General features: G+C 44.5%; 1 protein-coding gene across 1 annotated transcript in view; it reads right to left on the bottom strand.

Annotated features, from left to right (window-relative positions):
- LGSN (lengsin, lens protein with glutamine synthetase domain) overlaps positions 1–24,396 on the bottom strand; it is a 214,840-nt gene that overhangs the window by 108,459 nt on the left and 81,985 nt on the right. The window lies entirely within an intron of this gene.

Raw genomic sequence — 24,396 nt, 5'->3', positions numbered from 1 at the left:
TTTTCCTCCTCCCTGAGAAGGATGGCTGCCTCCAGTGCTGATTGCCGAAACCCTCGGTGCCTCCGACACAGCATGGGCATCCACGTCCACCATGCTTCTTCCTGAGGCCTCCTAGGTACATGCACGCATGCCACCTATGCTTTTGAATACGTCATGGTGGGAACCTCGGGGGCATCCCCACCGCATGACGTCGGTACCTCCGGGTATTTAAACCTCCGCTCTGCTATAGCCCAACGAGTTAGCAAGGACTTCGGTTTTGCTACTCTGATGGCTTCTAAGCTGTTTGCTTGTATTCCTCTCTACCCTCTGGGGTAACTCGCTCCTACAGAAGCTCTGGGTACCCGCTCCTCGGGGGCCTCTCGCTTCTATCTGCCCTTCGGGAATCAACTACCTAACCTAGGACACCCGCTCCTCAGGGGATCCTATCTACTTTCTTCCAGGATCCTTCGGCGCTCCTAGGTACTCGCTCCTCGAGGGCCTATCCTGCTCAGGGTATCCTGCACCTTGGGTCCCTCTCTCCATTATTCTACCAAGGAAGTTACCAGCACTGCCACTCTGTGAGTATTGCTACACTGCAGCTCTCCTTCTTCCACCCTTCAGGTTTGGCTTATCCCGTGCTGCGGAACCCTACCCAACCTTGCTACATCCGGGTGAGACCATCATCTATTTAGACTGTCTGAGCTTACTGTGATATCACTGGCCTACAGTACTATCCCTTCCTTAAAGCAAGATTCAACTTACATCAGAGTACAATAAAGCTTTCTTCCCTCAGTGTCTGCTTACTAGAGTCTAGCCTATTGCTGTGGTTCCCCACAGGGCCCCTCCCCATGGGAGGAGTCATCGCCACTTCGACCAAGAGTCCACAATATGCCACAAATCCCACACCACCATTACAGCCTGCAGGTCTGGGATTTTATTGCCCAAACAACAGGCAATTGTGTTCATACATTTCCAGCTTCTCTCCTTGGACATCTTTTCTGCCCTATTCAGCTGATTTTGGTTAATTTCTTCACCCACTTCTTGGAGATGTTGGGGGTGACATTTCCATTTCCTTTTACCATCCCCTTCCTCTAGCTTAAATGCCTTATTACTACCTGGCCTACTCCGCCCCTCTTCTGGTGTCTTGGAGAACGTCTTCCACTTCTGGTACCATTTTGCCCCTCTCACAGTGTCTTGGGTTGTTCATGTCACTATCGATGGTGCTTTTTGCCCCTCCTTGGGTGCCTTGGGTAGTTCATGCCTCTGTTAGTGTCTTTTGGCCTACTTTTTGTGCCTTAGAGTGTTGATGCCATTCTTGCTGTGTTGCTCTTAGTTTATGGATTGGGGTTTTAACAATTGTGTTCCTGCTGCTCTGTGCCTCTTGTGTTTGGGTGTTTTTGCTTCTGCTACTTCAGTCTTCAAAGTTCTTTTCAAATTCCCTTATGGTATATACTGACTATTGGTTTGTCATGCCAAGCCAACACTTTACACACTTACTTCTCCTCTTACAGTACTTTGGGGTATTCATTCCACTGTGTTTGGTGTCTTTTTCCCCTTTTTTGGTGCTCTGGGATTTTATGCCCCTCTTCTTCCTGCCTTATCCCTCTTTTAATGTCTTAGGGTGTTGATGCCACTGTGTGCTTTCTTTTCTAACAAATATGACTATCATTTGGTTGTGTGTATATGAATACAATCCAGATTAACATAGTAATGATGGCAGAAAAAGACCAAATGTCCATCCAGTCTACCCAGCAAGTTTTTTATGGTAATGCAGGTTACCCCATGTTTTGGTTAAGGATAGTAACTGGCTGCCACTCGATGAAGGTTACCCCCAAGTCTTATGTTAAAGCAACATTTTTATGGAGTGAGATTGCCATAGTTACACAATGTTAGGTTTCATATTAGGTGCTACTACCCAAGAAAGAGATCAAGGCAACATAGTGGATAACACATTGAAATCATCAGTTCAGTGTGCTGCGGCAGTCAAAAAAGCAAACAGAATGTTGGGAATTATTAGAAAGGGAATGGTGAATAAAATGGAAAATGTCATAATGCCTCTGAATCGCTCCATGGTGAGACCACACCTTGAATACTGTGTACAATTCTGGTTGCCGCATCTCAAAAAAGATATAATTGCAATGGAGAAGGTACAGAGAAGGGCTACCAAAATGATAAGGGGAATGGAACAGCTCCCCTATGAGGAAAGACTAAAGAGGTTAGGAGTTTTCAGCTTGGAGAAGAGACGGCTGAGGGGGGTTATGATAGAGGTGTTTAAAACCATGAGAGGTCTAGAATGGGTAGATGTGAATCAGTTATTTATGCTTTCGGATAATAGAAAGACTAGGGGGCACTTCATGAAGTTAGCATGTGGCACGTTTAAAACTAATCGGAGAAAGTTCTTTTTCATTCAATGCACAATTAAACTCTGGAATTTGTTGCCAGAGGATGTGGTTAGTGCAGTTAGTATAGCTGAGTTTAAAAAAAAGGTTTGGATAAGTTCTTGGAGGTGAAGTCCATTACCTGCTATTAATTGAGTTGACTTAGAAATTAGCCACTGCTATTACTAGCAACGGTAACATGGAATAGACTTAGTTTTGGGGTACTTGCCAGATTCTTATGGCCTGGATTGGCCACTGTTGGAAACAGGATGCTGGGCTTGATGGACCCTTGGTCTGACCCAGTATGGCATGTTCTTAAGTTCTTATGTTCTTGATAATTCAGGTAATGCTGTTTGAATGTGCTTTGCTTTTGGACTTGGCTGTAGAAGCAGTCCTGTGCTTTTTCCCTAATGCCTGCATATCAGTACCCCGGACTGTAAATTTCGGGGCCCAGTGTTGGCTATCATCTGAATCCAATTCCTCTTTCACTTCACCATTGAAGTGATATTGCAATTTTGTCAAAATCATGAAAACTAATTGGTTACGGGTAATAACTGCCACTCCATGCAGGTTATCCCCATGTGCTTTTTCCTTCATTTCCATGCTCTAGCCTTTAGGAATCCATAGTGTTTATCCCATGCCTTTTTGAATTTGTTTACTTTTTTGTCCTCACCACTTCTTCTGGAAGGGCATTCCAGGCATCTATCACCCTCTCCTTGAAGAAATATTTCCTAACATTGGTTCAGAGCCATCCCCCCTTGAATTTCATTTCATGACTCCTAGTTCTACTGTCTGCTTCCAATGAAAAAGGTTCAAAGTTTGTGCATCATTAAAACCTTTCAAGTATCTGAATGTCAGTATAATATCTTCCCTGCCCTTCTTCTCCTCCAGGGTATACATATTTAGATCCTTCAGCCTCTGTTGCAATTTAATCCCAGCTGTATTGTCTTCGACTACTCTTCAAGCTTTCTGTTATGATTCCTCCCGTAGCTCCAGCTACGGGAGGCCTCTCACCTTCTTCTGGAGGTCGCTCCGAAGCCGGGGTCTCACCTGATCTGGTTGCCCAGGTTTTGCACCATGGCCTGGGAGGCCTTCGATGTCCTCGGGCCTGCCTGAGGCCTGCTTCAGTCTTCGCCTGGACTTCCTAGTTTGGGCCACGCCCTTCTCCCTAGGGGTCAGCTCACAGCTCTTCTCTCCAGTTAGAGGGCCAACCAGGTGTGGCCCATCTGAACTTTTCCCATGGAGTTGCTTGTTCCTGTCCTATAAAAGGACTTCCTCTTCACTCAGTCCTTGCTTTGGCAATGGCGCTAGTCTACTTAGGCTATGTCTCCCTTGGACTTCCTGATGTTCCTGCTTGTTCCTGATGTTCTAATCCTGATGTTCCTGCTTGCTCCTGATGTTCCAGTCCTGATGTTCCTGCTTGCTTCTGATGTTCCAGTCCTGATGCTCCAGGATGTGGGACCCATGCCTCCGAGAGTTCCTGCTTCTGTTCTGAGTTCCTAGACTCTTGCTTCTGATTCCTATTACCAACTCTGGAGGACCCGAGAGGTTTCCACTACCCTGCGCTGAGTGACTTCCCGAGCTTCTCCCGCCCTTCTCGTGGTCCGCGACCAACCTCCTGGCTGTGTAGGGTGCGAAGGAGACAGTGTGGTCCATGACCGTCCATTGGGGCCGCCCATTGGCAATGGATTGGTAGGGTGCCTGAGGGTCCTGCTCATCCCTCTTCTTCCTGTCTTCGCCCTGACCTCCTCTGTGCTTTGCTCCAAGTTCCAAGGCCTTGCTTTCTCCGCTTCAGTCCTGGGCCAACCTGACCTCCGTCCAGCCTGCCGCCTCTGCTGCTCTCTGCAGCAGGTCCGAATGGGCTGGGAACAGTCGGAGGACTGTTCAGAGATTACCATAATAGTGTGGTCTCCCAGGGCGTGTAGGTCGACGGAGTGTCCGGGACCTGGACCATCTTCACCACTGCAAGGGCACACCTCACTTCTCTTCCACCTAGAGAGCCTTGGTATGCCAAGCCTCGAGTGCTTGCTCGAGCCTTGGTATGCCAAAGTGCTTGCTCGAGACTGACGCTAGCCATAACACTTTCTTAAATCACTTTTCATTTTCTCTACTCATTCAGGCATGTCCACTCTGTTCTAGAGCTTATTATCATCCACAAATAGACAAACTTTACCTTCTATCCCTTCCACAATGTTGCCATCTACTTCGACTGAGATTACAAAAGTGCCAGTCTCTTGCCTGAGAATGTCTGCAAAATGACAATAATGTGGAGTCACAGCATTAATGTCCATAGCTTCACGGTGGGACATCCTGGATGAAATGGCTGCTTTCTCCACCTATGAAACATGGGATCTCCCCATGTTATGCTCTGGGGTTCCGACTCACGTTTGGGCCTGCTCTTCTAGCAGCTGGAACATCTGAAACTTAGGAACGCATCAGTCTCTATGTCTGTCCCGCACCTTCTCACAGGAATGCAGTGTCTCTGGCTCAGAGTGAGCCTGGTAGTAGGCCTTGGCCACTTCTAAGGCATTTTCTAGTGTCAGATTTGGTTGTTGGTAGACCCACTACTGCAGGGCCCATCAAAGGCCATCTAGGAATTGCTCCAAGAGAATTATCTTGGCAACCTTCTCACCAGTCTTCCCCTCCAAAAAGAGCCACTTCCAGGTGACATCGCAAAGTCTATGGAAAAGGTTTCTTGGTTTCTCTCCAGGCTGCAGGAAGTCAGACCAGAAGCATTGTTGATAGGTCTCTGGGGTGAGCTCGGCTCTCTGAACAATGGCGGTCTTAACCTCCTGGTATATGGCTTTGCCATTGGAGTTCACAGTCTAGAAAGCAGCTTGACAATCTCCGTGTCAGTCGGGAGGGGCGTGAGGGTCGGGTATGTATCTTTGTGAGTATGTATCTAGGCTCTGATCTCTTATAGTAGTAGGAAGGGAATCTCCAGGGATCCAGAATCCTTTATGCCTGTGTACCTTAAGGTAGGCCAGGGCAGATGGCTCTAGCCGAGATTTTAAAGTGGTCTGAGGGAGTCTTTTGATTACTCCAATTATTAGCAGGCACCAAAGTGCATCAAGCACATAATCCTGAGGTTAGAAAGAGCCATGCTTGTTCCTAGCATTGCAGACCAGATATCTGCAAACTGACCTCGTATGAACAAATGATTAAAAAACTATATGGCAAAACGAATGACTACAAAGACATCTGAGCTCCTTTCCTGACTCCAATGAAGAAATTCTTGAAGGCTCTCCCACTTTCTACTTTCACTTCTCTCCTCCTCACAGTACTTCTCACTTTCCTTCTTGCCAAATCTTTCTTTCCTTTACATGATTATTTTCATGGTGCACATTTCATGATTAACACATTTTGTCATTTGCAAGGCATTTTTCTTTTCGAATTTGGTTAAAACTCAATAAAGCAAAGATTATGGAAGAAAATACATTTTTGAAGATATATACAAACTTGCTTTCAAAGCTTTGCCACAAAAATTTGTAGGTTGGTAGTGATGGCTGCTAGGGGCGTAGGGTGACTGCTGAAGCTGGTAGTGCACCAGAAAATTTGCTGCTGACATGTGACCAAAAAACAAGACTTTTTTTTTAAGATCCTCCAACACAATTATATCTAAACCTCTAGTAGGCTTATAATCTCAGCATTCACCTATTTTATTTACTCCAGGCCAAAAAAGTTCTTCTCTATGGAAGTGAAGTCCGGGGACTATAATGCATAGGACAGAATCTCAATATAAACCCTGCACCACAAGTTCTACAATATCATGTGTTCACAGAAGTTCCTTCAACAAAGGGTGCAGAACAGAACTAGGACACTTCCCCTTGCCACTGACCATAGGAAAATAATATTCAAATTCTGGTGTCACCTCACTGTAACAGCAACATATTAACACACCTCAGTAACACAGTGTAATAATTCAAAGCATTGCAAAGAATTTACACAGTAAATCTGCCAGACTCATGGTAATAACCCTATTCATGAAAAGACAACACTACAAATATAATATTACAACAGACCCTTATATATCATTACACCTTCTATTAGGAGCACAGAACAAGTTAGACTGCTATAGATCTCTAAATGCTAGCAGAATACCTCACCTTGGTCACACATGCAGAACACAGACAAAGACTCACTAAACACAGAATAAGGAACCACAAATTAGAAACCGAAACGTGCAAAAAAAAAAAAAAATACCCTAAACTGGAAATCCCAGGAAGATAACCTTTGAAGTGCAAAAGTATAAAATTAAAACACATTAACACTACCAGTCCCCACCACTGCTGCCTCCTGCCCCTACCTGTGCCCTGTCTTTTCCAGATGCTGCTAATCCTAGGCCTGGACTAGGGCCAAAGGTGCCTCCTCTCATCCCAGACACCCAGCCTCCCCACCCAGCACTTCCCTGACAACCTCCCCTGCACTTCTGCCCACTATCCCCCCTGACCATGCTCTTCCCATCTCCTTGATCCTGCTCTCCCCCACCCTCTGTCCACGATCCCACCATCCCGCTAGCCCTACTTTTCCTCCACCCTCTGTCCACCATTACCTTGACCCCACTCTTCCCCTGACCACCTGCCTTTCTTCATCATCCCCGATTCCACTTCCCTCACTCTCTTCCTAATCTACTTTTCCCACTATTATTCTGAGCCCTATAAACTATACTGAGCCCACCTCTCCTAGGCGCTTTCCTTACCCTCTGCTCACTATCCTTCTGACCTTCTTTGCAGTCCCATTCTCTCTCTTTCCTCCACCACCTTCTGCCTATCATGCACTCTCTCTCCCAACCCAGAAGCCTGAGCATTTTCAGCACTAGACCCAGGCCGTTTCTCTCATCCTCCTGGCTCCCAGATAGCCGTCTCTCCCTCCTTTCCAGGCGTGGAAACTCTCTTTCGGTCAGCCAGCCCAGTGGGGAAAATGATGGCTGTGGGACCTGGGAGCAGAAGGCGGCAGTCTCTCTCCTCCCACCCAACAGCAGCGCAGGGAGGTGGTGAGAAGGCAGAAGCAGGATTGACACCAGAAAAATGGAGCAGGAAGGAAATGACAGCAGCAGTTTGAAGCAGAACTCAGTTGCTGCTGGATGTCTCTCCCGCATTCTGTCTCTGAGTCTGCGTAGATGCGGGCCACAAAGAGGAGTATGTGTAACTTCGCAGAGTTGGCGGTGCTAGTGCAATACTGTGCACTATGAGCGCTAGGCCCATTGATGGCTGTAAGTTTTGAAGAATGCGGCAGCAAAATGAAAAAGTATTTTTCGAGCTGGCAATTTTACCGACATTCACTGCTGTCTGGTGTTGCTGCATTTTGGTGGGAATATTTCCATAGCCTGATCACCCTGTTTCTTTTCATACTGGATTGCAATTTAAGGGCCTGATTTCAAAAAGCATTTATTCAAGTAAAATTGGGTTTTACTCGAATAAATGCACTTTACTAGAATAAAGGGCTTTTGAAAATTGCTATGATAGTATGCTATATTTATGCACGTAACTCCTTTGAAAATGACCTCCTAAGTACACAACTGAAATTACTTTCAGAGGGATCTATTTTTTCCACCTTTTTTGCTGTCTAGTACCATTAGATGTGCAACAAAACTGCATACTGCTCTACACAGGTAGAGTGTAAATAAATATACATACCGTTCAGCTGACACAGTGAGGGCTCTTATAACAAAATGACGCAAAACATAAATTTACAATAGTGAAAATACCTTGTCTCATCAAAGGGAAGCTGACAAGAAAGAGGCAGGATCTCCAAGGTTATTGCTTATAGAAGATGATTCATTGCCTTTTATCCCCGCTCAAGCATTTTGAATAGTACAGAAAGGTAACAGTGTTTGTCATGTCTCCTAAATGCCTAATGCTGTTGCTATTAATAGATCAGTGCCTTTGATATTATTCAATAGCTTATTAAGAATTAACCCACAGTGACATTGGGCTCACCATTCTTGATAAGTATTTGAATGATTTTGAAAAGAATCTTATTGCTTACATCTGTTATGCTTTTATAATCTGCTGTTATAATCTGCCTTGCTTTTTCTTTGTTTTTAAAGTGCTTTGAATTATAATTTAGAGTTTATATTCACGCACTTGTCATGCAGAAGTAGTCTCTGCAAGCAGTGGAAACCGAGATTAAAATAAACAAAGGAGTATGAGGTAGTATGGGCTTTACAGGAGCTGGCAAAAGACACCTAAAGAAAAACACAAATTCTGATATGGGACTTAATAGTAAGGGATAGATTATTGGGAAATAAAGGTGGGGAGAAATATGTCATATGCTTCCCGGTTCTTCAGCCTGTGGGGATAGGCAAAAAAGTTGAGAAGTTGGCAAGAGAAATGCAAAAGGAAAGTTCATGGTACATCTGGGTGCAAATGACATGGCAAATAATAAGTAAGAAAATATTCAAAAGCAGGTGAAGGAGTTGGGGAGGGATGCTGGACAGATAGCCAAATCTGTAACCTTCTCAGAACTACCTTCCTACATAGGGGGACAGAAGGAATTATCCTCACCAATAACTTTAATTCATAGATGAAAACTGGTAGCGGAAAGAAGGTTTTGGGTATGCAGGTGACTGGGGATGTACCTGGGAGAATAAAGACCTTTATGAGAGGGATTAGAATTTGTGTGTTTGTTATAAAAAGCAAGACAAAAGGTACGAAATAGCTTAGAGTTTGTGTGTGTGTGTCTTTTCTACTACCCATAGTTCATCCTTTGAATTATAGGCAAGAAACACTTTCACATTAAAAGTCAATCAGCCTTTTATCTAAAATATAGGATTGCCCCAAGCCTTATCAAGAGTTTAATTATCCCATTACAGGTTACTACCAGATTAATAGTGAATATACCAATAAATTTAAAGGATTCTTATTCATATATTCCTTCTCCCTTAGAAATGTAAACTTAATTAAGAACTCAACAAAATTAAGATGAAGGCAGCAATTCAGCAGCAAGGCCTTCCAGTCTTCTGCATCGAATGTCACATGTATGAGTGTTTTATCCGCTGGTGAGAGGTTATATGTGTGTACCCGGTGCAGAGAGCTCCTGGCGCTCAGAGAATGAATCTAATCTCTGGAGGCTAGAGTGACAGACCTGGAGGAGCTGAGTCAGACAGAGGGGTATATAGATAAGATCTTCAAGGACATAGTAGCCAAGTCCAACTCCAGTCTGGCAACCCTGGTGCTGCCTTGGAGGAGGAAGGTCTCCTGGTTGAAGAGCATCAACCTGGTGCAGCAGGAAATATTCCTGTAGCAAGGACCTGCTCTCCAAGTGATGCATTGTCCTCTAGCACCGAGGATGTCTCTCCTCGGTGCCAGAGGGGAGGGTTAGGTCGGCCATTATAGTTGGTGATTTGATTATGAGGAATGTAGAGAGATGGGTGGCTGGTGAACATGAGGATCACCTGGTAACATGCCTACCTGGTGTGAAGGTGGTGGACCTCATGCATCTCCCAGATAGAATGGTACATGTGGGCACCAACAGCATAGAAAAATGTGTGAGGGAAGTTCTGGAAGCCAGATTTAGGCTCTTAGGGCCTCATTTTCCAATATTGCATGTGATACCAAAAAGGGGTGTACCTTATGCTAATAAGCATGTGTAAGGCTGTTATTGAAAGTTGCACAATTTGGGTGAGAGAGAGAGAGAGAGTGAGAGAGAGAGACTGACTTACCATAGTGCCTCCTCCCTAGACAGGTATTTGTATCCCTATGGGAGGCCCACCTAGTAACTCGAGGTTACCTAGCATGATGGACTCTCTACCTGGGTAACAACAAGCTAGGTGGAGAGAACATTGCACAAATTTCATCTTGGAGTGAGTTTCCTCACTCCGAAGGCCAGCAAATCTTCACAAGAGACCACTGTTCTGTTCGTATGTTTCATGTTGAATGTGAAAGTGGCCCCTAACCCCCTACACTAATACTTAACCCTCACTTCGAGTTACTAGGTGGGCCTCCCATAGGGATACAAATACCTGTCTAGGGAGGCAGCACTATGGCAAGTGTCTCTCTCTCTCTCTCTCTCTCTCTCTCTCTTTCTCCTTCTCTCTCTTGTTAGGAGCCATGTTAACAGTGTGGCTGTTTCACAGCACACAATAAATCCTCCCTACTTTACATTTACTCCACCCCTGAATACAAAATTAAAAAATCACACGCAGTAACTCCTTGGAAAATGAGGCCCTTAGGTAGAAAATTGAAATCCAGGGTAGTATTCTCTGAAATGCTCCCTGTTCCAAAGGCAGGCAGAGCTCTGGAGTCTCAATGCATGGATTTCGTGTTTGCTCCTAACCTCTTAAAGAATAAGACTAGTGATTGGTCCTTTAGACATGTAGGGATATTCATTTTCATTTTGTATTTTATTTTTCTTGGGAATTTCAATGTTATACAGAAAAAAAAATCAGTGGAATATGAGTTGTACACTGATTTTTCTCCTGTGTATTATAACAGTCATTTTTCCACAGATATTTTTTTGTTATAACATTGAAATTCTCAGGAAAATTAAATAAAAACTGAAAATGTAGGTCCTAGATACAGGGTAGTTCCATTGTCGAGATCATTTTGTTCTTTTTCCTTTTTGGTAAATTTTGATTCTACTATATAATCCTCTATGGGCGAGTTAAGTGGATCAACAGGCTAGAGGTAAAATAGACACTGATCCTTTTGCAGAAAAATATTAGGATGATGAAAATAAGGATAGATCGGTGAAGGCTTTAATTCATATCTGGAATAATATAGTAATAATGCAGTGGAAGAGTAGCCTAGTAGTTAGAGCGGTGAGTTACAAACCAGGGAAAACAGTGTGAGGAAAAATAGTGGAGAGTGTTCTAAAGATAAAAATCACAGAACATAGAGAAAGACATGGCTTAATGGAACAAAGTCAGCATGGCTTTACCCAAGGCAAGTCTTGCCTCACAAATCTGCTTCACTATTTTGAAGGGGTTAATAAACATGTAGATAAAGGTGAACCGGTAGATGTAGTGTATTTGGATTTTCAGAAGGCATTTGAAAAACTCATGAGAGGCTTCTAAGAAAAGTAAAAAGTCATGGGATAGGTGGTGATGTCCTTTCGTGGATTACAAACTGGTTAAAAGACAGGAAACAGAGAGTAAGATTAAATAGACAATTTTCTCAGTAGAAAAAGATACAGTGGAGTGCATCAGGGATCTGTACTAGGACCCGTGCTTTTCAATATATTTATAAATGATCTGGAAAGGAATACAACGAGTGAGGTAATCAAATTTGCAGATAATACAAACTTATTCAGAGTGGTTAAATCACAAGCGGATTGTGATAAATTGCAGGAGTACCTTGTGAATCTGGAAAACTGGGCATCCAAATGGCAGATGAAATTTAATGTGGATAAGTGCAAGGTGATGCATATAGGGAAAAATAACCCATGCTGTAGTTACACGATGTTAGGTTCCATATTAGGAGCTACCACCCAGGAAATAGATCTAAGCGTCATAGTGGATAATACTTTGAAATCGTCGGTTCAGTGTGCTGTGGCAGTCAAAAAAGCAAACAGAATATTAGGAATTATTAGGAAGGGAATGGTGAATAAAACGGAAAATGTCATAATGCCTCTGTATTGCTCCATGGTGAGACCGCACCTTGAATACTGTGTACAATTCTGGTCGCCGCATCTCAAAAAAGATATAATTGCGATGGAGAAGGTACAGAGAAGGGCTACCAAAATAAGGGGAATGGTACAGCTCCCCTATGAGGAAAGACTAAAGAGGTTAGGACTTTTCAGCTTGGAGAAGAGACGACTGAGGGGGGATATGATAGAGGTGTTTAAAATCATGAGAGGTCTAGAACGGGTAGATGTGAATCGGTTATTTACTCTTTCGGATAGTAGAAAGACTAGGGGGCACTCTATGAAGTTAGCATGGGGCACATTTAAAACTAATCGGAGAAAGTTCTTTTTTACTCAACGCACAATTAAACTCTGGAATTTGTTGCCAGAGGATGTGGTCAGTGCAGTTAGTATAGCTGTGTTTAAAAAAGGATTGGATAATTTCTTGGAGGAGAAGTCCATTACCTGCTATTAAGTTCACTTAGAGAATAGCCACTGCCATTAGCAATGGTAACATGGAATAGACTTAGTTTTTGGGTACTTGCCAGGTTTTTATGGCCTGGATTGGCCACTGTTGGAAACAGGATGCTGGGCTTGATGGACCCTTGGTCTGACCCAGTATGGCATGTTCTTATGTTCTTATATGAAATGGGTAAATAGGGAACATTATTTACCCTCTCAAACAACATTAGGACTATGAGATACTCCATGGAACTAGCAATCTGCAAATTTAAAACAAGTCATAAAAATATTTTTTCACTCAGCACACAATCAAGTTATGGAATCTATTGCCAGAGGATGTAGTCAAGGCAACTAACATAGTGGGGGTTCAAATGAGTACTGAATAAATTCCTGAAGGAAAAGTCCATAAACAGTCTCTAGCCAGGTAGACTTGGGAAAGGCATCGCTTATCCCTGGGAGTGAAATAGATCAACTATTTGGGATCTGTCTGGTACTTGTGACCTGGACTGGCAGCTGTCAGAGACTGGATGCTAAGCTCGATGGACTTTGGTCTGATCAAGACTATTATGTTGTTATGTTCTTAATCCCAATTTTAGACCTCAAAATGCATTGTTTCTCCCATTGACTTTAATGGGAAAAAAATGAATAAAAGGAGCGACTCAGTGAAAAATGTTTTATTGGAAATGAATGAAATGAGTTTTAAAGGCATGCAAAACAAATGAGCAAACCAAACCAAATTTCTTTCAGTGAAAATCCCTTGTTTATATAGCCGCCCTACTTTGGTGTTACTGGTGAAATTGAATGCAGGGGCACACAAGGCTTGGAAGGGAGACAGAACCTGCAAGGCCTAATGCATGCAGGGGAAAAACCAAGTCTTTTTCCTGTTTTCTCACACCTTTCTCACACCTGGGTACTCACTACTTGCTGACCTTGCTGCAGGGATCTTCTTCAGTGCCAAGAATATACTGAACACTCGAGTGTTTGTATTCCGAATTCAAAATTTTACCGTAATACAATCTTCAATTGAATCAAATAGTACTCTCCAACTGATCTTCAGGGCAATCCATGTGCACTTTTGACCTCATTCCTGCTCACCTGAGTGAATGTCCCTCAAGGTAGTAGGCATTGGGAAATGCCAGCCCTCCAAATGGTGGAAGATGAGCTCCTACTGTTAGTACTTGGTTTTCTGATCCCTGATGATAAATTGGATTTTACTGTTAGAAAATCCTCTTTGCATCAACTTGACTCCTTACTCTTCTTCCAGGCAAGAATAGTGACAAAAATTCCTCCCATCAGATCAGGACAAATTCTTCTTCAAATACAGACTGCTGCTCTCTCAGCTAGCAAGGAAACTGCTATCTCTCCCCATGCTGTAGGATAGGAACACAGATCCTCTTTTTCGTGCTCTCCTCCAGGCAAAAGGGAAATCTTACCCAAAGGCAGGAACAGGAATCCACCAAAACGATTTCAAAAGTAAACTCCTCAAAATTGCTACAAACTAAGACAAATCCTGCCAGACTGGTTGCGTACTAGGCCAGACATATGCCTGCCTCTTCCTCTCTTCCTGGTATCAGGCTGTGGGGCCTGAAGTTGGGATTTCTTTTTTGTGCAAACTCCAAATCAAAATGTCACACCATGCTAAGCACCCTCCTGCTCTTAAGCAGGTGGGAGAAACTACCCTCAGCATTCCTCAGGCAAGGTGCTGATTGGGAATGGTATGCTCCCCTCCTTAGTCCCTACTCAGAGCCTGAACTAGGGACATCTAGTGGAGACCTAGGGAGGTTTTGCATCGATATTACAACCCAGACATGTTTGTTCTCATAAGAAAATAAGGCTTGCCATACTAGATCAGACCAAAGGTCCATCAAGCCTAGTATCCTGTTTCCATCAGTGGCCAATCCAGATCACAAGACCCTGCCAGGATCGCAAAAGGGATCCTGCAATGGATAAGCAAATGATTTCCTCAAGTCCACCTTAATAATGGTATATGGACTTTTCTATGGAGGAGTAAAGTATTTAATGCTTTCAAAATGGCAGTAAAATTACTTTTTAATGATATTAGGCCTCCAGATCATGGTTGTTTATCAAATTTCAACTGAGCCTGGATCAAAGTGGCATCTTAGAAAGACATGCTGTGAGGAACTCCATACCACTAGCAATTTTGTTTGCCTATTACCCAATTTCCTGATGGTCAAGTGGGAAGAAAAACTGTAGGTATTTCTCCCTTCTCACCCGTAATCGACACCACTGTGGCAAACTGATTCCTCAGCTTTTCCAGCCTGCTCTGCCTTTGGGTGCTGTTCTTGTTACCGCTGATTCTGAGGGAGCAGTATCATGGCTTGAGAGTGATGTGGAAGTCTTGTTGAAACAAGGATTCCTCCTTTTACGGTGATTGCAATGATGATTTTATCATTTGGCACCTTGAACTTGGTGGGATGTGTCTAAGGTGGAGATGCAGGGGGCAAGGTGATGCGGGAGGAAATAGCATGTGGATCAGCCAGCGGAGGAGTGTGGAGCCGACAGCTTATTGGTGAGAACAGTGGGAGTTCTGGGGCTTCTGTTGGTCAGTCCTCTCCTGCAGTGAGTGTTTCTTCTTTATCACTGATTATCTCCAATTTGATCAGAAGTTTGAGCCCTATGCTTTTGGCTGTTAGATCTTGTACCTCAAAACTCTCTCCCATATCACTGGACAGCATTTGGACAGTTTTATCTTCAGTGGAGTCTTCTTTGACAACCCTTACTGGTACCATTAACAATATTTACACCAAGACCCAAACCCAGGAAGAAACTTTGGTAGCCCATATCGACTAGATAGAGAAACTGAAATGAAACACTGAGAAATTAGCCAATGGCACCTTTCTTCAGGGCAGGAACGTGGTTCATTATAGAATAGGGGTGTGCATTCGTTTTGAACTTAAATGTAAAACGCTACTTTTTTTTTTTTTTAACTTAAAAAAGTGATGAGGCGAAAACGATCAGATTTCCAACGTATTCAACATAGCTATGTTGAATACGTTGGAAATCGCGATTGTTGATCCAAAATAAAAATTTAAACCCCTCACCTTCCTTAATCCCCCCCCCCCAAAGACTTACCACAACTCCCTGGTGATCCAGCGAGGAGTCAGGACGCCATTTCTGAACTCCTTTGCGAGGAGCACGTGACGTCGGCGCCACGTCAGAGTGACGCGGCGTCACGTGATTCCCCGTGGGTTCGCTCCGGGACCCGCGGGGATCCGCGGGTTCGCTCCGGGATCCTCGTTCGACCCAAAAGGAACTTTTGGCCAGCTTGGGGGGGCCTCCTGACACCCCCAAGCTGGCCAAAAGTTCCTTTTGGGTCGAACGAGGGTCCCGGAGCGAACGCGCGGGGAATCACGTGACGCCACGTCACTCTGACGTGACGCCGACGTCACGTGCTCCTTGCAAAGGAGTTCAGAAATGGCGTCCTGACCCCGCTGGACCACCAAGGAGTTTTGGTAAGTCTTGGGGGGGGGGGGATTAAGGAGGGTGAGGGGTTTAAATTTTTATTTGCACATATGGACATAGACTCAACTTATGGAATTCTCCATATGTCCATATTGACCGCAAATGACCCCCCCTTTCGACTTATGGACTTATGAACATAAACTTTTGGTCTGCACATCCCTATAGAATAGAAAATTTGGAAAACTCCGTTAGATGTCCTATTTTGCAAGTTCTGAATTTTCCTGTGATGGCCATGATTTCTTCAGCTGAATTATTTACTTTTATATGCGAGATGTGTTGGGCATTTCGCATGAGACCATACCCAGATTATGTAAAGATTTTACCTCTCTGCAGGGTCAGGTACTGGAACTAGGAATAGCGATAACTCTCATTAGTTATCGCAACTAGTGACAGAGGCTTTGGATGTTTTGGCGTTGTTAGAATCTACTGAGGCAGCCCCCTTGGTCCAGACTATGAATTACCTCTATGCTTGGAGTGGGGAGTACCACATAAGAAATTATATTCACTAATTTGATTTATCTTCGAGTTTGTCGCCTGAGTGGGAATGAGACAAGATCCCAGTCACCCCAATCCATAATCCCATGCACTTCCCAAACAACCTCTCACTTGTAGCACCATAGACCAGATATAATCATCACACCAGAAAAAAACAATAATTAACTCTTTTACTAGTATTGTATAAGTAAGCAGTAAATCCATGTGGCAGGTAACACAGGGTAGCCCCAAGAGGTAACTTCAATGGCTGGGAGAAAGCACCTCAAACTGGCCCCAAAACATACCTGGTGGTCTAGTGGTGGTCCCGGGAGCGATCTCCCATTCTCAGGCCGTCGGCTGCCACTCATAAAGATGGCGCTGATGGCCCTTTGCCCTTACCATATGACAGGGTATCCATGCCATTGGCCGGCTCCTGTCACATGGTAGGAGCACTGGATGGCCGGCGCCATCTTTAAAGATGGCGGCGGCCATCTTTACGACGGCGGCGGCCATCTTTAAATACGGCGGTGGCCATCTTTAAAGACGGCGGTGGCCATCTTTATGAAGGCGGTGGCACTGATACCCTGTCATATGGTAAGGGCAAAGGGCCATCGGCGCCATCTTTATGAGTGGCAGCCAAAATGGGGCCGATGGACCGAGAGCGGGAGATTGGTCCCCACGCCCCCACTGGACCACCAGGTACTCGTAAAAGTTTTGGGGGGGTTCGGGAGGGTGGGGGAAGGTAAGGGATTCGTTTTATAGGGTCAGGGTGGGTTTAGGGGGTTTTTTGGTGTGCCGGTTTTCGCCCCCTTCCCCCGATTTACGATTTTTCACGATAAATCGGGGGAATTTCTATTGTATCACGACTCATCGATTTTTGATGATTTAAAATATATCTGACGATTGTTTTAAATCTCAAAAAACGATTCACATCCCTAGTTCTAAGTATCATCTGCAAAAAGACAATTTTTACCTTCTATTCCTTTTGCAATGTCACTCACATAGATAGGGGCAGATTTTCAAGGCCCAGCACAGCTCGTAAAGCCCCGGGATGCGTGTAAGTACTGGGGCAAGAAAAAGTGGGTGGGGCAGAGTGGGAGTGGGAGCAGAGGTCTCCGAATGGCCACTGGGCCAGGGGATCGCGCGACGGCACTAGGCTGACAGGCACAACTTGTAAAATAAAGGTTGGGAGGGTTTAGGTAGGGCTGGGGGGCAGGTTAGGTAGGGGAAGGGAGGGGAAGGTGGGGGGGCTAAAGGAAAGTTCCCTCCGAGGCTGCTCCAATTTTGGGGTTGCGCGCATAAATGTACGCCCACGCGTACGTCTTAAAATCCGGCCCATATTGAACAGAATTGGCCCCAGTACTAAATCCTATGGCATGCCACTTAATATGGTTTTCTCTTTGGAGTAGATTCCATTTATTATTACACTCTGTTTCTTTTAGGTCAACCAGTTTGTAATCCACACCACCACCTTGGTGTTTACTCCCAAGCTTCTCATTTTATTCACATGCCTCCTATGCGGGACAGTATCAAAAGCTTTGCTGAAATCCAAGTAGATCACATCAAACACTTTTCCTTGATCCAATTCTCTAGTCACCTAATAAAAAAAATCAATCAGATTTGTCTGATGGGATCTTCCCCTGGTGAATACATGCTGCCTCAGATCCAGACATCCTCCTGACTATAGATAGTTCACTATCCTTTCCTTCAGCAGAGTCTCCATTAATTTTCCCACCACTGAGGTGAGGCTAACCGGCCTGTAGTTTCCAGCCTCCTCTCTGTTACCAATCTTATGAAGTGGGCCCACCTCCATTCTTCTCCAATCCCGTGGTACCACACACATTTCCAGGGATCTATTGAAAAGGTCCTTCAGCGGACCTGCCAGCACATCTCTGAGCTCTCTCAGCATCCTGGGGTGTATCTCATCCAGCCCCATGGCTGTTCTGTAAATGGAGTTTTAACTACTCCATCCCCATCTATGTTCTTGTTAACCAGCAATGGTCCTTCTCCAGGGTCTTCTTTGGTGAATACTGAACTGAAGTATTTGTTTACTATTTCCGCCATTTCTTTGTTACTCTCTACACATTGTTCCTTCTCACCTTTCAATCTCACTATGCCACTTCTGACCTCCCTTCTTTCACTGATATATCTGAAAACTGTTTTGTCTCCTCACTTGTCTCCTCGCTTGTCCCCTTGCTTCCTTGGAGCACAGACTTCTGTCTCTCCCTGTCTCTTGATAATTAGTTCTTCAGGAGAAAAAAAATGATTACAGAGCTGCCACCTACACTCCTCTCTCTCTGGCCCCAACTCCTGCTCGTCCCCACCCCTCACACTAAAACAGAGCCAGCCAAAATATGCCTTTTATACCTTAAATGATCAGGTTCCCAGCATTCCTTTCGCTTCCTCCTCTACTGGCTATGTAGTGCTGTTCTCTGGGCAGGCTAAACAGTACAGCCCTTTTCCCAACTTTTTAAGACTGTGAGTACTGGATGCTGGTTGTTGCAGAACATTTGTCATCCACAGGCAGGCACACAGGAGTTTTAATGCAGTTTTATATTCCTTCACCTTGGCTGCAGCGGGTTGCAGTCTTTGCAAGGTAGAATCCCCCTTTTTGGGAGGTCCAAAATACATCATTCAGATCCAGATGCAGCTCAGTCCACATTGTAAGGCTCCAACACATGATAAGTTTGTGGGGGCAGGAACATGGATTTTAGTAATGTGCCACATCACTATTGTGGACGAGGCTCATCAGGCTACCTTATTAGTAACATTTGACTCATTACAGCACTGGGACTTGGTGTTACACTTTTTTTTTTTCGTTCTTCTGATTTGTTATTTATGGAATTTAAAGTTTGTATATTCCCTGATTTTTGCAGCACTACCCAAGAACGTAGGAACAAATTTCTGGCAATGCAGCAGGAGGTGGTTTCTTTGGGGGCTAGGTTTCTTCTTCGTTTTCCATATAAATGTCTTATTTCCTTTCCTACCGAGAAGCTTATTTTCTTTGAGCCTTCATAGCTACGATGCTTTATTGATTCTAGAAGTCCCTGTGATAGACTTTGCAATGATTAAAATGTTTTGTGTATGAAGGTGTAAAGTGGGTTAGTCCTGGTTTGTATGTTCAGAGCTTAATTTTCTCTTCCAGGAAGTTTTTTCCTTTTTGTTTCCTTGTTTACACTCCTTTATATTTTTTTTGGGTTCCTCCCAAATATTGTGGACTGTATAGCAATATCGTATTTCCTGTATATCTTTAATCCTTTTCCTTTTTATATATTTCTGTATTTTGCTGTGCAAGTGAATGATTGTGTTCTCTTTTGAAAATTATAAAGAGTAAAAAAATAATTTCAGCTGGGCCTCATAATGCACTAATTGATGTTCTTATTTCTACTAATCATCTATGCTATAATATGACCTCTTATCATAGCTTTTCTAGTATCCCTGATGAGATCTGGAGTACCTTGATCATTTTGTTTCAAGAAAGTCTAACCATTTCTTCTCCAGGAATTTTTTAGTTAGGATTGTCTGCCAGAAACCCAGAGATTTGTCACCTTTAAACAAAACTAAATAAAAAGCCTCAATCAACCCAAATTGTAGTGTGATCTGAAATTTTCAAGGGCCTACCTTAACTTGAACAATTCTAGCAAAATTGTTCCTGGCAACCAAAATATAATCTATCCTAGATTGTGGCCTGTACGCCCTTGATACATGAGTATAGCCCATTCAAAAGCATGTGAAATCTTCCACACCTTTAGTAGATTTACTAATATTTTGGTGCTGAGATTGTTGATGACCTTTTAAGTTGGGGATCCATGACACAATTAAAGTTCCTTGCAGCTATCAAGGTATTCTCAGTTTTATTGATGAAATGAAAGCATAGATATTACATAACACAGTAGGCTGCCCAAATATCACTCCAGCATGGTGCACCTACCTTGGACATGTTTAATCACATTTTTTCATGTAAAGAGTACATGTTTATGTATCAAAATAGCAACATCCACCCTTTTTGAATCAGCTGAGGCATACTAACAATTATCCACCCAATCCCTTGTTAACTTCTTATGTTCTAAGTCTATGAAATGAGTTTCTTGAAAAAGAAAAAAAAAACTATCTAGGCTTTATGTTTCTTTAAAGCTTGAAAAACCTTTCTGTGCTTAATAGGGAAGCCCAGTCCTGCTACATTCCATGAAACATACCGTGACAACTTAGTCACATAAGATATGTAAGCAACTTAGTCACATAAGATAAGATAAGCAACTACAACATTGCTCTCTGCCTCAATGACAAGGGGAAATGTGGAAAAAAGGATTTGCATTCAGACAACAACCAACAAGGACTGAACTTCACAATCGGTGTAAACAAATAAGCGTGGGGGTAGCTTGCTTATGACAGTGGTTACTACCCTAAACCAATTAAGCCTGATACATCACTTTGAATGCATATATAGATTTGCTCTCTGCTTCAACAGCAGGGGGAAATGTGGAAATCAGGATTTACATTCAGACTACATCCAACAAGGCAATGATCTGTGCAGTCTGGGTAAACAAGCATCGGGGTAACTTGCTTGATGCGGCGGTTACTACCCTTAACCATTAAGCCTTATGCTCACCTTTGATGCAACTCCATTACTCTATGCATCAATGGCAGGGGATGGCAGGAAACATGAATCAAACAGTTACCAACAAGTGCCCTGAAATTGGTTGTTGGTGAAACAGATACGTATGGGAAAATAAGTGTGGGAGCTTTCTGGGCAGACTGGATGGCCGATTGGTCTTTTTCTGCCATCATTTCTATGTTTCTATATATATGGTAATAAATGTATATAGCCAGCTAAAACCAGCACCCATCCTTCCTAACTACCCAACCCCTCCCCAAATAACCCCAACTGTATTCCACAAAATCAGGCCTGTTTTAACATAAACCTTACTGCCTGCTTGTATTCTTGTTACTGTCTTTTGGAGGTCTGTGTTTGCTCAAATGTATGTTATTGTTTTTATGCATATTTTTATTGTAAACTGCAAGGTTAATTTGCCTTACAGGTGGTATATTATATTCAATAAATAATAAAGTGAGAAACTTCCCACCAAATCATAACATAGGTAATTCAAACAGCTCATACAGTGATTCCTTCCTGGTTCAACCTTAAATCACAATACTATTCACTCACCTTAATTTAACTTATAAAGCTCTCCTACCCCAGAATAATCAGACTCAATTCCCACTCCTCACCTGAGCCCTACACACATGCAACTAAAGCACATATTAAGAACTCTAGGAGCACATACCACCTCTTCCTATAGGTCAGCCACATTGAGATACATTTGGGTACTAGGGATGTGAATCGTTTTCCATATCGTCTTAACGATAGAAATCGTGTAGCAGGGCAAGAAAATCGTGTTAGGCACGATTTTTTAGTTAAAAAATCGTTAAAAATCGTTTTTTCCGATTAGTGCGCACTAACGGGAGTTAGTGCGCACTAACGGAGAGTTAGTGCGCACTAACTGAAAATGATACAATTTGACACTTTTCAGGTCAGTTAAGGTCAGTTTAGGAATGAATATGTATTCCTATTGGCTGCCCTCTTATTTATTCATGTTACCAAGCTTCCCACTGACAGTATATGGGGGATGGGAAATGGAAACAGTTGGTAGCTTGACAAAACAAGTAATGTGATCAGTCAATGTGACTAGAACTTGTGCCCTAACCCTGATACCAGGGGTATTGTGATCTTCCTGCACACAGTGCCCTATTCCTGATACCGGGGGTGTTGGGATCTTCTTGCACACATCCCGGTATCAGGGATAGGGCACTGCATGCAGGAAGATCACAACACCCCTGGTATTAGGGATAGGGCACTGCGTGCAGGAAGATCACAACACTCCTGGTATTAATAGGGATAGGGCACTGCATGCAGGAAGATCACAACACCCCTGGTATCAGGGATAGGGCCTGTGTGCAGGAAGATCACCCCGGAGGAGTGAGGGTCAGGCAGCTCCCCCCTGTCTGTGAAGCCAGCCTCTCACTAGTAATGCAGGGAGGGAGCTGTCTCAGACTTCACCATCCTCCTCCCCCCCCCCTCACCCACACACCATTCACTAGCTGGGACATGGGGGAAGTCAGGAGTGAGGGTCAGGCAGCTCCCCCCTGTCTGTCAAGCCAGCCTCTCACTAGTAATGCAGGGAGGGAGCTGTCTCAGACTTCACCATCCTCCTCCCCCCCCCCCCTCACCCACACACCATTCACTAGCTGGGACATGGGGGAAGTCAGGAGTGAGGGTCAGGCAGCTCCCCCCTGTCTGTGAAGCCAGCCTCTCACTAGTAATGCAGGGAGGGAGCTGTCTCAGACTTCACCATCCTCCCCCCCCCCCCCTCACCCACACACCATTCACTAGCTGGGACATGGGGGAAGTCAGGAGTGAGGGTCAGGCAGCTCCCCCCTGTCTGTGAAGCCAGCCTCTCACTAGTAATGCAGGGAGGGAGCTGTCTCAGACTTCACCATCCTCCCCCCCCCCCCTCACCCACACACCATTCACTAGCTGGGACATGGGGGAAGTCAGGAGTGAGGGTCAGGCAGCTCCCCCCTGTCTGTGAAGCCAGCCTCTCACTAGTAATGCAGGGAGGGAGCTGTCTCAGACTTCACCATCCTCCCCCCCCCTCACCCACACACCATTCACTAGCTGGGACATGGGGGAAGTCAGGAGTGAGGGTCAGGCAGCTCCCCCCTGTCTGTGAAGCCAGCCTCTCACTAGTAATGCAGGGAGGGAGCTGTCTCAGACTTCACCATCCTCCCCCCCCCCCCCCTCACCCACACACCATTCACTAGCTGGGACATGGGGGAAGTCAGGAGTGAGGGTCAGGCAGCTCCCCCCTGTCTGTGAAGCCAGCCTCTCACTAGTAATGCAGGGAGGGAGCTGTCTCAGACTTCACCATCCTCCCCCCCCCCCCCTCACCCACACACCATTCACTAGCTGGGACATGGGGGAAGTCAGGAGTGAGGGTCCAGCAGCTCCCCCCTGTCTGTGAAGCCAGCCTCTCACTAGTAATGCACGGAGGGAGCTGTCTCAGACTTCACCATCCTCCCCCCCCCCCTCACCCACACACCATTCACTAGCTGGGACATGGGGGAAGTCAGGAGTGAGGGTCAGGCAGCTCCACCCTGTCTGTGAAGCCAGCCTCTCACTAGTAATGCAGGGAGGGAGCTGTCTCAGACTTCACCATCCTCCCCCCCCCCTCACCCACACACCATTCACTAGCTGGGACATGGGGGAAGTCAGGAGTGAGGGTCAGGCAGCTCCCCCCTGTCTGTGAAGCCAGCCTCTCACTAGTAATGCAGGGAGGGAGCTGTCTCAGACTGGTATCAGGGTTAGGGCACTGTGTGCAGGAAGATCACAACACCCCTGGTGCCAGGGTTAGGGCACTGTGTGCAGGAAAATCACTTAAAATCTACACTTACCAACAATCAATTACATATATTTGAACTGTGTACAGTTCCAGCCAGGACCACCTTTCTAAAATGCACAGTGATTGGCAAATTCAACATGCACTAGCATTTCAGGTGCCTGCTAACAAAAATAATAAACAAACAAGTTCTAGTCACGTGAGTGCTGATCATTACATTACTTTTTTTGTCAAGCTTCCAACTGTTTCCATTTCACATCCCCCCAACCATTACCTCAGTGTTAGCCTTGGTAACATCAATAGATAAGAGCACAGCCAGCCAATAGGAATACATATTCATTCCTAAGTGACCTTTACTGACCTGGGAAGTGTGAACACTTTGTTTCATTTTCTGTTGGTGTTCGTTAGTTTCCAGTTCCATTTCTCATCCCCCCAACCATCACCTCAGTGGTAACCTTGGTAACATCAATAGATAAGAGGGCAGCCAGCCAATAGGAACACATATTCATTCCTAACTGACCTTCAGTGACCTGGAAAGTGTTTATTTGTATCATTTTCAGTTAGTGCGCACTAAATCGAGTTAGTGCGCACTAACTCCCGTTAGTGCGCACTAACACGATTTAACGATTTTTAACGATAAATCGTTAGAATTTCTATTG

Source organism: Rhinatrema bivittatum, chromosome 3 (assembly GCF_901001135.1).
Source record: "Rhinatrema bivittatum chromosome 3, aRhiBiv1.1, whole genome shotgun sequence".
Lineage (NCBI taxonomy): Eukaryota > Metazoa > Chordata > Amphibia > Gymnophiona > Rhinatrematidae > Rhinatrema > Rhinatrema bivittatum.
Note: the sequence above shows the minus strand (reverse complement) of the source record. Positions and strands in the feature narration are given on the sequence as shown.